This window comes from Anopheles coluzzii, chromosome 2 (genome assembly GCF_943734685.1).
Source record: "Anopheles coluzzii chromosome 2, AcolN3, whole genome shotgun sequence".
Classification (NCBI taxonomy): domain Eukaryota; kingdom Metazoa; phylum Arthropoda; class Insecta; order Diptera; family Culicidae; genus Anopheles; species Anopheles coluzzii.
Window position 1 is genome coordinate 36,460,405 of NC_064670.1, and position 13,377 is coordinate 36,473,781.

Sequence of the window (13,377 nt, forward strand, 5' to 3'; positions counted from 1 at the left end):
TCCATTGTCCAATCATCTAATTTCAAATATTGTTTTTTGGTATTTCCTTCATCACCACTAGCTCTCATTATTGTTCGACACGTGTCCAGCCAGTGTTACGTATCAATGGAGCAAAATTATACCCTAATCATCGATCTACGATTTTTGGGGCATTCTCTTCAATGTTTTGCTCCAAATTCGCTTTAACATTGGGTTGATTAAGCATTAACGGAACACAATGCACCAAAATAGCTCAATCAAATCCGCAATGTTTTCCTGTGCACAATTAGTGCAATTCAAACTGCTTCTGTTTAAATTGTAGCACACATAAGATAAACCGTGACGTTCGGAATCGGAAAGTGTGGTTAAAAAAAAATCGACCCCCAAAGATCACTTGCTGCGGAAGCTAAATACAATTTGATTTATAACATACATCTTCACTCATCTGCCACTCATAGCTATGTACTGCTAGCACACTCGTGTGAAGAAAATGAATAAAACACCACAACACAACCTGTTAAAACCGCGGGTTAGGCGGAAATTATCTTGATGAAGCGAAAATAATCGAATCAAACCGACCGGTATTAGATTTTCGTACCGGCACACAACACTCGACCACTGCTATCCACACTCGAACCATCCAATCCAACCGTAGGAAGATCGTACACTCTAGTGCGGCAGCGCACAGGGCAAACCGATAGATGATAGACTTTCACTCGGGTATCGTCGCACGAACGGAGATACAAATTTTCTTCCCTTTAGCACGACACAAACAAACCACTTTCTGGCTTCTATTCAAAGCGATAGAAGCGCTGCCGAGGCTCCGGACGAAGCACAGGGAGGACCACGCTCAACAGAATGACCGTGTGCACCACCATCGGACACTATCGGTCAGTTTATGTTTAATGTTGCAGAAGATAAGACAGCCAAGCACCTAATCACATGGAGCGGAATGTTATTTGGACTTCTCTTTTCTGACTCAGCTGGTGGCAGCTAGCATGCTGACGATGTATGCAGTTGGTTAGCAGCGTATTAGTTCAGATTATTACCACCTCTGTCGAGTAGGAATCGAAACTCTGCTTCATTTCTCGTTTGACGGTGTTTGGGGTACAGTGAGGGAAAGAATGTTTGGCCTATTACCAGAACCATAAAAAGATAAATAAGAATAATCAGCTGCCATCAAGTACAATGTGATAGTGTTTGTTCTTTGCAGCGAATTTGTCGACTCAATGCATTATCACTTTCTCATTCGCTAGAGACTAACACGATGAAAACTTTCATGCAGTCTCAAAGACTGTCAGAGGTGTCTCTTTAAACAAACCAAATACACTAAAGAGTGTGTACTCTGCAGTTCTTGTACAGCAGCATACACCAGCTTTCATCACTTGTTGTAGGACCGCTCCATGAATTATAAAAGCATTGAGATATTGAGCACCACCAACACAATAGACACTACAGATTGTTGTTTTTAGTCGGGCAGTAATGAAAGCCCGGACAGACTCTGAATTCCAGATTGCATCTCTGCCATCGTACACGGCTGCCTTTCGTCACTGAAGAGTATCGATCTGCTCAAGCCCGACGACCAAAGTCATCATACATGCCCAGCCGTACTTCATCGCAGCAAACCAGTAGCATTAATTTACGGCTTTACATGCTGACATTAGCCTGCCTGGGGGACGGGGCACGTACATTCGATGTTAGACAAGCTGCCAATATTGGCCGGGGGCCAACATGTGGGCCACGAGCGATACAATCATGGGTGGATTAATGTTTCTGTTTTTTGGATGGAAAAACGTTTCGCCGTCAATTTACTGGAAAGGAATGCAGCAAAGCGCATTTGTTTGTACGGACATTTGGTGCATTTTAGGGCACATTTGACATTTTGTGACGGCTTGGTTTGGCAATTGGGAACATAAATACATGTCTCAAACGTAACCCTTCACCAACAGCAGTGTGTAGTATGAAAAGGAAAAAAGATCTCCACATAAAATAAAGCTGATTGGTAGAACTATTGACAAACGACCGTTTATCTCCAAGAAAATGTCACATATGCATATAAATAAAAAATAGCACAATTAGAACTTAAAAATGCACTATCGAGAGGGCTCAATAGTGCGTAAACCAAATAAATAAATTAGATTATTGCCAATTTTATTAAGAAAACTTTAAGAAAACAAGAACATTCTAGAGACAAATAACAATGCTGATTCATTCGAAAAAGAACATCTCAAGCTATAGATAACCATACAGCTCAAACCGAAACCCCCAGGAAACTAGTAGAGAAACAATGCCGCTCGAATAGGAAATAGTCAATAAAGCCACAATCTTTATGTTTCAGAATGAAACTCTTCCAAAGCATTTTCAGTTCTTTTTCCCCCACTGCGTGTGCTGGTGTGCCAAAGCCAAATATTATATCTTAAGTCGGGACGATATGTATGGTTCTCACCCGTATTTGGTTGACCTGGCCAGTGCCAAGTGGGGCCCCCGAACGCACGCTAAATAGTTGTTGCCGGCATTCTTTGGCTTCATTCATTACGGGTCGTTGTCGCCGCCTCCGCACACAGCTAGGATGCGGGTTCTTTTCTATTCTGTGGCTTTCAACGTTTTAACACAGAACGCGCACCGGATGACCCGATTCACAACCGATGACGCATGGTTCTTTTTTTCAGATATCTTTAGAACATATAACGCAATTTATGACAAGCAATGGGTCATCGAGTTTCGACCGTCACGGTTAGTGGTTATAATTTATATAATAGGCTAATAATATACAGAATGAATAACACAATTCATACGATTAGAAGTGCGTATTCATTGTTTATCCAAATGAACTAGGTTCCTCCAGTTCCTGACAACTTAGCGAGGAAGCAAAAAAAAAGAAGAAACAAAAACAGATCAATATTCCCTTAGTTTCTTTAAAGGTCACACACAGTTTCGAGATTTGTTTAACTTGTTCAGCCATTCGCCATGTAACGCACAACGACGACTCCTGCGCTGTGACGCATGTGTGTTCCAATACATGGTCGCAAAGCAAACCTCATGTTGCAACGTGTTCGTTAACTGCCACCCCACAACCACGTGTCATAAAAATGAACACACATGTGCATCGCTAAGCTGTGAACACAAAAAAAAGAAAGGAATTGGGAGCGTAAAACCACCCAAAACCCAAAATTAGCTCCGAAACCATACCGAGCTTGTTTTACCGCACGGTCCGGTAATATTAGGAAATCAATACTGTCCTCAAATAGTGTGTCCACTTTTAGCGAACTACATATGTTTTTCTGATGATTTTTACTATGCTGCTACGTTCCTAAATATAATCCAAAATATAGCATTTTTGAATGTCCTGCATTTAAATGACAAACATATTTAATGCATTAAAAACGCATAACACCAATTTCAAACATCTTTGGCGGGGAATGCTAACAGCCCTAATGAAGGGCTCGGTAAACGCCAAAGCCATTTCTTCGCCAGACAAAACAACATCCCCCAGGTAGACTAAGCAAAATGGTCCTTTCTTTTGCTCTCGGTACATTAAACGAAAAATAAAAACAGAAAACAATGTTTGCACAGCATACCGGCGCTTACTGTTTTTTTTGTTTGTTTGCTCGGTGCGAAGAATGGTGCACGGTGGTACTTCACGCGCCGTAAGGAATGCTGCTCCTGGTGAAAATTCCCCCCTTTCAAGTTGGCCAGCGTTCAAGTTGTTTTGTGAGCAACTGAAAAAGAGCCACAACAAACGTATGGGGGCACCACTTGCTCGACTCGCTGCCAGCCAGAGGATCATAATAGCATAACTTCTTGAGAAGCATATGCTCTGTTGTGCACGTAAAAGGGGCTCCGGTTTCAGGCGAATACTTTCTTATTTTTGAGTGGTTTCCTGAGAACAGAAAATACTAATTGGAATTTAACAGCAAATTTATTTTCTGTTACTTGCTGAGACTAAAGTAAAACACATAAATTGATTTGCTTACACAACGGATCTTTGTTCGTACTATCACAATGGTATGCAATCTTTGTACATGGTAAAACGAATCAGACTCGCAGACTAAAAACAAAAACCTCAACTTAATTGAATCTGCAATAGAATAGTTCCTGCTTCCTAGTTGCTGGTCAGACAACCAAAACAAAACCGACAAAACAACGTCCAATTGTTTTCTTTTCTAACCATCACCACACACAAACACACACCACGCAAACCATCCAACAAACGCACGCAATCAGCAAAGTTTAATTTATCCACCTCTGTCCGTCGGACTAGCCCGGTTTTCCTAGGGTAGCATTGACATAGCCCGTCACATCCCGCATGGCGCTCATCCGGAAAATGAGCACGGGGCAAGGGACAAGGGGCCGACAGCACGCAGGTTAGCACGAGCGGTCGTCATCAGTTTCCGGTCGAACCGTGCTCGGCGCAGTTCGTTACCAGCTGATGATGTTGGAGATAATTTTAGTAGTAACAGGGTGTAACCACCACATCGAGTGTTGTTTTTTTTTTCATAACAGTGCATTGATGGAAACTACACTTTTGTTATTTTATTATTATTGCAAACCACACACATAAATCTGTAATTGAATAAATTTTATATAAATAAATAAAAAAACATCTTTACTGACGAAACAAGCAACACTAAAGAGATAACTAATGTTATTGTCAATAGCGACCACCTCCCTATCAAATAGCCCCCCAGACACATACACACACAAACACGTATGTTTCAAAAACGTTCGAAAATACGTGCCTTTTTCAGAGACAAAAGAGACACACACACACACACACAATAGAAACATGAAATAAAAGCCACCCGACCACCGTACTTCCGGTAATGGAGCAAGCGGCGGACGGCAACGGCGGTTAGTTTTCGCTTCTTTCCTCCCACAAAAACAACCCCAACCAACACACCCCTGTCTCGTGGTAGGGGGGACCGGGCGACAGGGAAGCATGGAATTTGTGATGGACACCCCTTACGCCCTCCCTTTGTCCCCTCCACTCACAGCACAATCCATGTAGGGGGGGAAGGTTCGTTTAACGCTCAGTAGGGATAAGCAATTTCCCTATCCCCTGGATTTCAACAAAACACCTCTCCAAAAGCCCTCCCCGGCTTCCCCTTGCCAGGTCACAGCAGCATGCACCACATACGCGGGATGAATTTTCCTAGTTTATCATCAGTTTTCTTATGCTGCAGTGATGTGTTGTAGCCTCATCTCATTTTCTCTATTGCCTTTGTGCCATTTGTCTTTTTTCCTTTTCCCTTCATTTCACCGGTTCACCAGTTCCCTTGTTAACTCTGACCTTTCCTCTCTCTCTCTCTCTCTCTCTCTCTCTCTCTCTCTCTCTCTCTCTCTCTCTCTCTCTCTCTCTCTCTCTCTCTCTCTCTCTCTCTCTCTTGCGTCGCGGACCTATTAAGTTTGTTTATGTCGGGGGCTTGGTGGTTGTGGGTTTCTCTACTCTTTCTCTTCTACAGTCTTTCTCCATGTCTTTTTCTCTCTCTCTCTCTCTCTCTCTCTCTCTCTCTCTCTTTCTCTCCCTCTCTTCACCCTTCCTCCACATCTTTCGTAATCAATTGCCGTACCACCATTCATGCGGTACACCTTTTTACTATCCCGACTGTGGGGCCTTCTTTTCCAATGCGGCCGCCGCAAAATAGAAATGAAATGAAACCCATCCGCAGGCAGAGAGAAGAGGGGACGCGGCGAACATGGACCGCGTGCTGCTGGCGTGCTCAATTTTGCCTACACGATTTCTAACCCAACACTTTCTCATTCTTTTGCGCGGGGCCCGCCATTTCACGGACCTTTGCGACGCGTTTAGAGAGTGGCGCGGTTCGAGATTCGGCGGAACAATTAATGCGCGAGAATTTAGAAACACATTTTACCCCTAAAGCACTAAATTAAGAAGCGAATTATGAAGCTTACTACAGCCATTTAGAAAAACAAAATTAAGCTACACCTACCCCCACACTTTACGGCGCGCGATCGTTGTGCTCCGAGGTCTTCCGCGACGAAAAAAGGGCCACACCACAGCATCCGTGCGGCGCGGAGTCGATCCGAAGCAACTGGCCGTGTATTGGTATTCCACCAAACAGGGTGACGGGAGGGAAGAGGGGACAAACTATACACGCCAAACTGGTATTCACACTTGAAAGCAGCGCGACGACAGCGGCGGCGGCGGCGACGGCGACCCGCGGGAGCTGGTTCGTGGCGTGAAAGAGAGAAACCACAGCGTTTTCAATCGAAAACGCGAAACGGGGAACGAATCCAAACGCGAAACGCGAACGCCAGAGACGAAGGCGGCGAGCAAAACAAACACAGAGCGCAACACCAGCAACTGGCAGCAGGGGGGGAGGAGGCCAACACTGTCGTTAGAATGGATGAAACAGGAAATCCTGCTACACGGTTTGGCTCTGCTGGCTGCTGCTAGTGCTGTGGAGGAAATGGAAGCCACGGACGGGAGGTGATTTTCATTTTCCCGCCGATCGTCGTCCCAAGTCCCCGCGTTAGACACGCGCCGGACGATAGCGAAGGAAGTACGCTCAAATTGGAATTGGTTAGGTTAGGAAGGGTTTGTTTTTCGATTCTCCGAAATGTTACACACAGGCACGCCCGCCGCCCGCTCATCCAACGACGCAATTGGCTCGGGTGGCGCTTCTCGCAGTGCAGTGTGCTGCGAAAGAATCGAATGCGAAAGTGTCTTTTGCCCCCTTCACTACACGTGCGCACCCAAACCAAATGGTTCGACACTTTGATCTGCACACACAAACCACACGCTGCTGCTGGAGGCTCTCATCATACCACTAACACACATACACGTGCACACAAAAAACACACCAGCAATTATGGAAATTAAAACATCATTTCCACCCCTTCATCACGACGCCACTGCTCGGCTCCGTTTGTTTTTGTTTTGATTCTGCTACAATAATTTATGCTCACGGTACGCAAAAAAAAGGCAAACGAAACATTTCTCCTTTCGCTCCGCAATACAGCAAGCATAGACCCTTCTTCCCTCCTGCACCCTTCCGCATTACGAGATACGAGATGCTGCGAGCTCTCCGTCTCCCGTTCACACGTTCAACTTTCTCGCACCGTGCGCTCACATTCTCACATGGTGCACACACAACTCACTGCAACAACCCTCACTCGCACACGATCGCACGATCGCGCGCCTACAAATGTTGTTGCCTTCACGTATGTTTTTTTGTTCCTTCTCGCTCTCTCTCTCTCTCTCTCTCTCTCTCTCTCTCTCTCTCTCTCTCTCTCTCTCTCTCTCTCTCTCTCTTTCACTCGCTCGCGCTTCAACCCTTAAGTGCAGTACAAACACGGGCGTGCGCGCGCTCGCGCACACACATAAAACCTACGCACCCGACGACTCCACCGAGCAGGGTGCGTTCAATTGGATGGCAGGACGGCCTGCCTGTCCCACACACGGTCGTCGAAGGGGTTGGTTGGTTGGTGGTTTGCCCACTCCATAGGCGGCACACAACCGCCCACAACGTAACGCAAAATGTGTGGGGAAGATATTACACGCGGAGGATTCGAATAAATGGAAACGAATAAAATCGCGATGCTTACTACTGTCGGTCGTCACACACACACACACAACCACCACTGCTCGCACTGGTGCTTCGCGGGCAAAAGGCACGGGCTTGAAGTTACACGCCAAACGGAACGGAACGTACACCGCACATCCGCACTCCAGGGGAAACGACTCAGCAATGAGCAGGCTGTGCCGTGCCACTCGCGATCGGAGCTGCGAGACAGCATTAGATGGTGCCAGTGGTGAGCAACTTGGTAACGTACAGCGCTACCGTAACTTTGTGGGCAGTCGTTTTTGGCGATTTAGTTAAAATCCAGTAGAGAATATTATATTGAATATATCCAGTAGAGATATTTTCAATCACGCTTTATTTGGAGTTTTGAATAAAAAAAAGTTTTGGCCGGTCTAGGGGTATAATCATCAACTCGCCTTAGCAACATGCCCGTCATGGGTTCAAGCCCCAAATAGACCGTGCCCCCATACGTAGAACTGACTATCTTGCTATGGGGTGAATCAATAAGTCATTGAAAGCAAAGCCCACTTGTAGTGCAGGGGGCCCTTGACCGACAACGGTTGTCGTGCCAAGAATAAGAAGATTGTACAGCACATTTTTATTGTGCGGCAAGATTGTGCCGATTAGATAAACGTTGAGAACGCAGTTTTCTCATAAACACTGATTTGTGCCTGATTTTCTCACCCACCATGGCCCCGGGGCCTGAAGATGGCCACGGACTTGCGTCTGAGAACCATCTTTGAGCGCCTGCGAAACTTTAATAACCTTTTTTCTACGGAAATATTGCTGTTTAAAAACTCCTGTAAAAATCATTAAAAAAAATCATTCTTTTTCGTACAATTTTTGCCATCCACTGTAGGTTTTTAGTGATTTCCATTCGCTAAAAACAAGTGTAAATGTGTTTAAAATTGTTAACAATGTACATAAATTGCCATTTTAGTATCCACAGAAAAATCGTGTAATGGAAATGCACAATGGTTCACGAGTCTTTTTTTACGAAAGAATGAAACAGATTTGCCATCCAACAATCGTTACGTGGAAATTTACTTAATGAATGATGGAGAATCTTTTCTCAGCTTGAGAAGGCCCCATGGCGGCTCGCGGCTTTAGAAATGTGTTTAAAGCAAAAATAAATATATTCTCGCTTGGCATTCGATAATTTATAGAATCATTTTATCTATAAAACAAAACATTGCATCCCTAAATTCGATGCGATACTTGCCACACCAGTTAGTAATTGCTTCATTAAATCCTAATACTGTAAGAATTCACAGAAAAAATGGAAGTACAATTTAAAATAGAGCATGCAAGCATACATACAAAAACCCCGCAAACATCATAGTACAACATTTGGTAATTGCTTCAGCAACCGACCAGCAAAAACCCAAATAATTAATAGTTTTTTTTCCCTTTTAGCGTATGTAAATTGATGTTGATTAATACAATGCATTAATTAATTAACATTATCAACATAATAATGATGCATATATAATTATAATAAATGATAACAATATTTTAAAAGGAAAGCGTTCGAACAAAACTTGCCGACCACAGAAATAATAATGAAACGGAAAGTAAACGAAGCGCACGAGAGAGAACAACTAGTAAGCGCGAGACGGAGCGAAACTGGAACAGCGAGAATCTTTCACGCACACAACGAAGGTGAGAGTGAAACTGATCGTACCAAAGCGATCGCTACCGATGGTTCAGCGGTGCAGGATTTGAACCTCCGCCCGCCGGTTGATTATCGTTGGCATGCGGAACTTTTAGCTGGCAGTCATTCTTAGCTTCTTGGCAGATGTTTTACCCCCAGGTTTGTTGTGATTATTAAAGCTGGTGTTTAGCACCCTGCTTAACAAAAAAAAAAACTGACCCAATATGTGCGGCGTAATTATACGAACATTAAATCTCATTAACATAAATAATTGGTGCGCTTCGTGTAGTAGCAACGAGCAAAAAGGCAAAAGCAACAGAACAGTTCTTCTTTTTGCAGTAGAATAAACTTTCCACACACACACACAAGGTGCGTTTAGTGTGCGTGTTTGCCAAACCAGCTAGGGATTCGTGATTTCATACAAATTTTACTGCACCATAGAGAGAACCCATGTGCTATTCGTCCGTCAGCCGTTTTGGCGGCTGAGCAAGTGGGAAAAAAAACAAAACTGCAAGCTGAGAAAAACGATTAAACGTTAAGGCCGCTTGATGACGGATCCAAAACACAAACCTCCAAATAAAAAAGAGAACGGGTTTAATTGAGCTGGTCCAGCTTAACCAGTCCTTCGTTTCGCATTAATTAAATCAAGAGAGATGATTGAGATATGAGAGATGTGAAAACGAGTTTCAAATACATTGATAGCAATATTTCACGAATTTCTAGAAAAAAAAATACACAAATAAAAAGATATCACTCTGAACTCTGAACATACACTTAGAGCAATACTCTATTACATCGTATTGGGAGACATCACCAGTAAGAGAAAAGGTGTTATGTTTTTCATGTACGGTAAATATGGTAAATTTTCCAGCTACATGCTTGACAGATTTCATTTCATGCCTGATATCACCATGACTGGATATTATTCCAAGTGTCGATGTTTCCCGAGCTGGCAGAAGAAACACAAAAAAGAAACCTCTAATTAATGTGCAAGAAGCACGCGTTCTCGCAACCACTCAACGAAGGCTAGCCGCTTGAAAGGAGCAGCTAGCTCAATTAAAAAAATGTTCCACTTTACCAATGGAACGGTGTATTACATTTTAACATTATACTATTAGGATGTTTTTTAACATGGTAAATCATTTCCTTCGTTTCGCGTGAAAAATAACCTCCTGTCGGTCGGAAAGTATCTCATTCATTTGTTTTTACCTGTAACAACCTAAACTGAAGTATGCGATGCTGCTCAAACTAGTGATGGGTAAAGTTGGCAAAAATCCGGAGTCGACTCCGATCCGACTCCGATAAATTCGGAATCGACTCCGGAGGGTCGGTCCGCGCTGCAATATCCGGAGTCGTTCGGAATCGTGCGGAGTCGCCCGGAGTCGCCCGGAGTCGTCCGGAGTCGGAGTCATCCGGAGTCGTTCGGAGTCGTTCGGAGTCGTCCGGAGTCGTTCGGAGTCGTCCGGAGTCGTCCGGAGTCGTCCGGAGTCGCCCGGAGTCGGAGTCGTCCGGAGTCGTTCGGAGTCGTTCGGAGTCGTTCGGAGTCGCCCGGAGTCGTTCGGAGTCGTCCGGAGTCGTCCGGAGTCGCCCGGAGTCGGAGTCGTCCGGTGTCGTTCGGAGTCGTTTGGAGTCGTCCGGAGTCGTTCGGAGTCGTTCGGAGTCGTTCGGAGTCGTTCGGAGTCGTTCGGAGTCGTTCGGAGTCGTTCGGAGTCGTCGACTCCGGACGACTCCGGTCGACTCCGAACGACTCCGAACGACTCCGACTCCGGGCGGATCTAGTGGTTCCATTTTGCCGGAGTCGGAATCGAACTAACAATAGTCGGAGTCGGATCGGAGTCGTGGGTGCGCTCCATACAGCACATCACTAGCTCAAACGAAGCTTCATCACAGCTCTCAACTCAAATAGAAAAAAAGACCTCTTCAGCTTATTGCACAGGTCTTGCTTCTTTATTTCAGACAGCATTTTATGCTTGAATCCCAGCAAAAAAATGCAGTTCTTTGACACTGCGCGTTTTTCAACTTGAAGCGGCAGTACTGAAAGAAATACTTAGAAGTTAATTGCAATTGCAACAGTAACTGAGCAAAATGTTGTATTTGTGCTGGAAAGTTACCGATACATCATCAGATAAATTTACCCTGATATCATTCTGAGATACATTTTTGTATTTATAAAATGCTTTAAATTATCATACAAAATATATTTATATTAAAAATAAACAGAACTTCTTTGTGTTCAAAAACATCGCTGCAAACGCATACATTTGTTCCACATGTTTCTGCGTTACAAAAGATGCAGAAATGTTCGAAAGCCATCAAACGATCACAGCACGAACACAAAACCCACCAAAACCCCAATTTCGGCCCGCCGTTCGAGAAGTCGACTCGCACAATCGTTCCACATTCACGATTCGTCTCACGGATGCAATTACCGGCAGAGCTAGTTTACGCTGTAGTATCGCGTTGTTTCGATTGGTGCGGAAAAACACACACACAAGCGCCCGATCGTTGAAATCGAAAGTGACGCAAAAAGTTAGCAACGGTCGCGAGACCCGCTGCCCCGATCGATCCAACAGCCGAAATACGCCAAAACACACTCTCGGCACCACGAATTGTATAGCATCGCGCGCCCAACAACACTACCAGCCCAAACACTAAACAAACCAATACCAATCCCTTGCGAATTGTTTCATGAAAACAGGCCGAAGCAAACGCCGAAGCGCCGCCGCTGCGCTGCTCCTCGCCCGTGTCGATACAGCGTAGATAAATTTAGATTTTCGTAATTAAATTTCAATCTAATCACGTGCCAACAAATCTTTCTACAACGCTTCGAAAGGCATGCACAATGGGGGCTTTGCTTTGTTGTTTTTTAAAGCACAAAATCGCCCCCATCGGGTAGATCAGTTGTTAGAAGGTTAGAATAGTTGGTGCAGATTTCCATTTCCTATAAGTTACCATTTTTTGAAACAAACGTTCTAAAGCATTCTGTTGTAAATCCACATCGTTTGGGGCTTTTAGGCTGTTCAGAAAAAGAGCGTTGCGAAATGATTGGCTTCGAAGTCATGCAGCGCGCCAACGATCGATACCGGGTACACATTTGACTAACGACATCCGTGATTTATAGGTCGTTAATAAAAAGGGACACACCTTTACAATGCCCTGGCGGGTGGGAGGGGAAGCCCAACACCCTTCAGCAGCATAATTTTCTTAATTTCGTTCACTTTTCATCACGTTGCAGCGTCATCTTCCGGGACGTTGCCATCGATAAATGGGGCCAAACACAGGTGGGAGAAGAACTTGATTACCCAAAAAAGGTAGTAGTGCCAGATTGTTCCCACACTAATTAGATTTTTATCCTAGTTTTCTTCTTCTTTTTGTAACGAGCGGAGAAGGTTGAGCCTCCCATCAAGAACAGCCACCCCCGAGCGTGCCTGAATGTCAAAACGGGCCGGATCGTTCAATCAGAGGAGCGACCAAATAATGTGCCTCATGGCTGTGTCGGTCACCGCAGCACCAGCGTTAGGGCGGTCCGATTTTCTTGCGCCTCGCAAAGCATCGTTTTGATGAACGAGCTTTTATTGAAATTAATACAGCACACGCTGATGATGTGACGACGCAGGAACGGTAGGTATCCGTTCCCCTTTTGCAGTCCGTTGTGTAAGATGCAGCAGGGAAGAACACGTTACACACGGGCGGGTGAGAAAAAAAGGGGTGGCCAAGAAAAATCAGGTCAAGCCATTTCCACCTTTTTCCGGCGCTTACTATCGGGCAGCTTTCCGGGAAGTGTGGCATTTAAGGAGCGGTTCCACGCGCTCTCATACCGCGCGCGAAAAACCCATCGGAAATGAGGATCAGCTTTGGCGTGAGGCGTACGTACACCTACATTTCTTGCGGCCTGTTCCTCGAAACGGGTGGCGCCCAACGTCCGGAACGAGCGGAAGACTTCGATGAAGGTCACAAAGCGGAGTCCTAGCTGGACTAGAAATAAAAGGAGAATGAACTCACACTACAACAGCAACAACAAAAAATGGTACAGGACAGCTTTTTTATTCTGCTGTCCATTTTTCACCATTTGGCCACTTGATAGGACCATCCTTCTGGGAGGAGTAAAACCCGAGAGCACTTAATATAGTATTACTCCCACTTTCGTCGCTCATAAAAGGATGTCAGCTTAAGCCCTCTCCGCCGATGTAGCAAGCA

At 44.8% G+C, this 13,377-nt stretch overlaps 1 protein-coding gene across 8 annotated transcripts in view; it reads right to left on the reverse strand.

Annotated features, from left to right (window-relative positions):
• Positions 1 to 13,377, reverse strand: part of LOC120950293 (uncharacterized) — a 58,332-nt gene that overhangs the window by 41,392 nt on the left and 3,563 nt on the right. For 2 of the 8 annotated variants that reach the window (XM_049606821.1, XM_049606820.1), the window contains exon 1: positions 7,549 to 7,660. The exons of 1 other annotated variant lie outside the window; for it this stretch is intronic. The gene's annotated coding sequence lies outside the window, so the exon portion shown is untranslated. Of the gene's footprint in view, positions 1 to 7,548; positions 7,663 to 13,377 lie in introns of those variants that run through there. 5 more of the 8 variants (XM_049606819.1, XM_049606824.1, XM_049606818.1 and 2 more) reach the window with 5 other exon arrangements.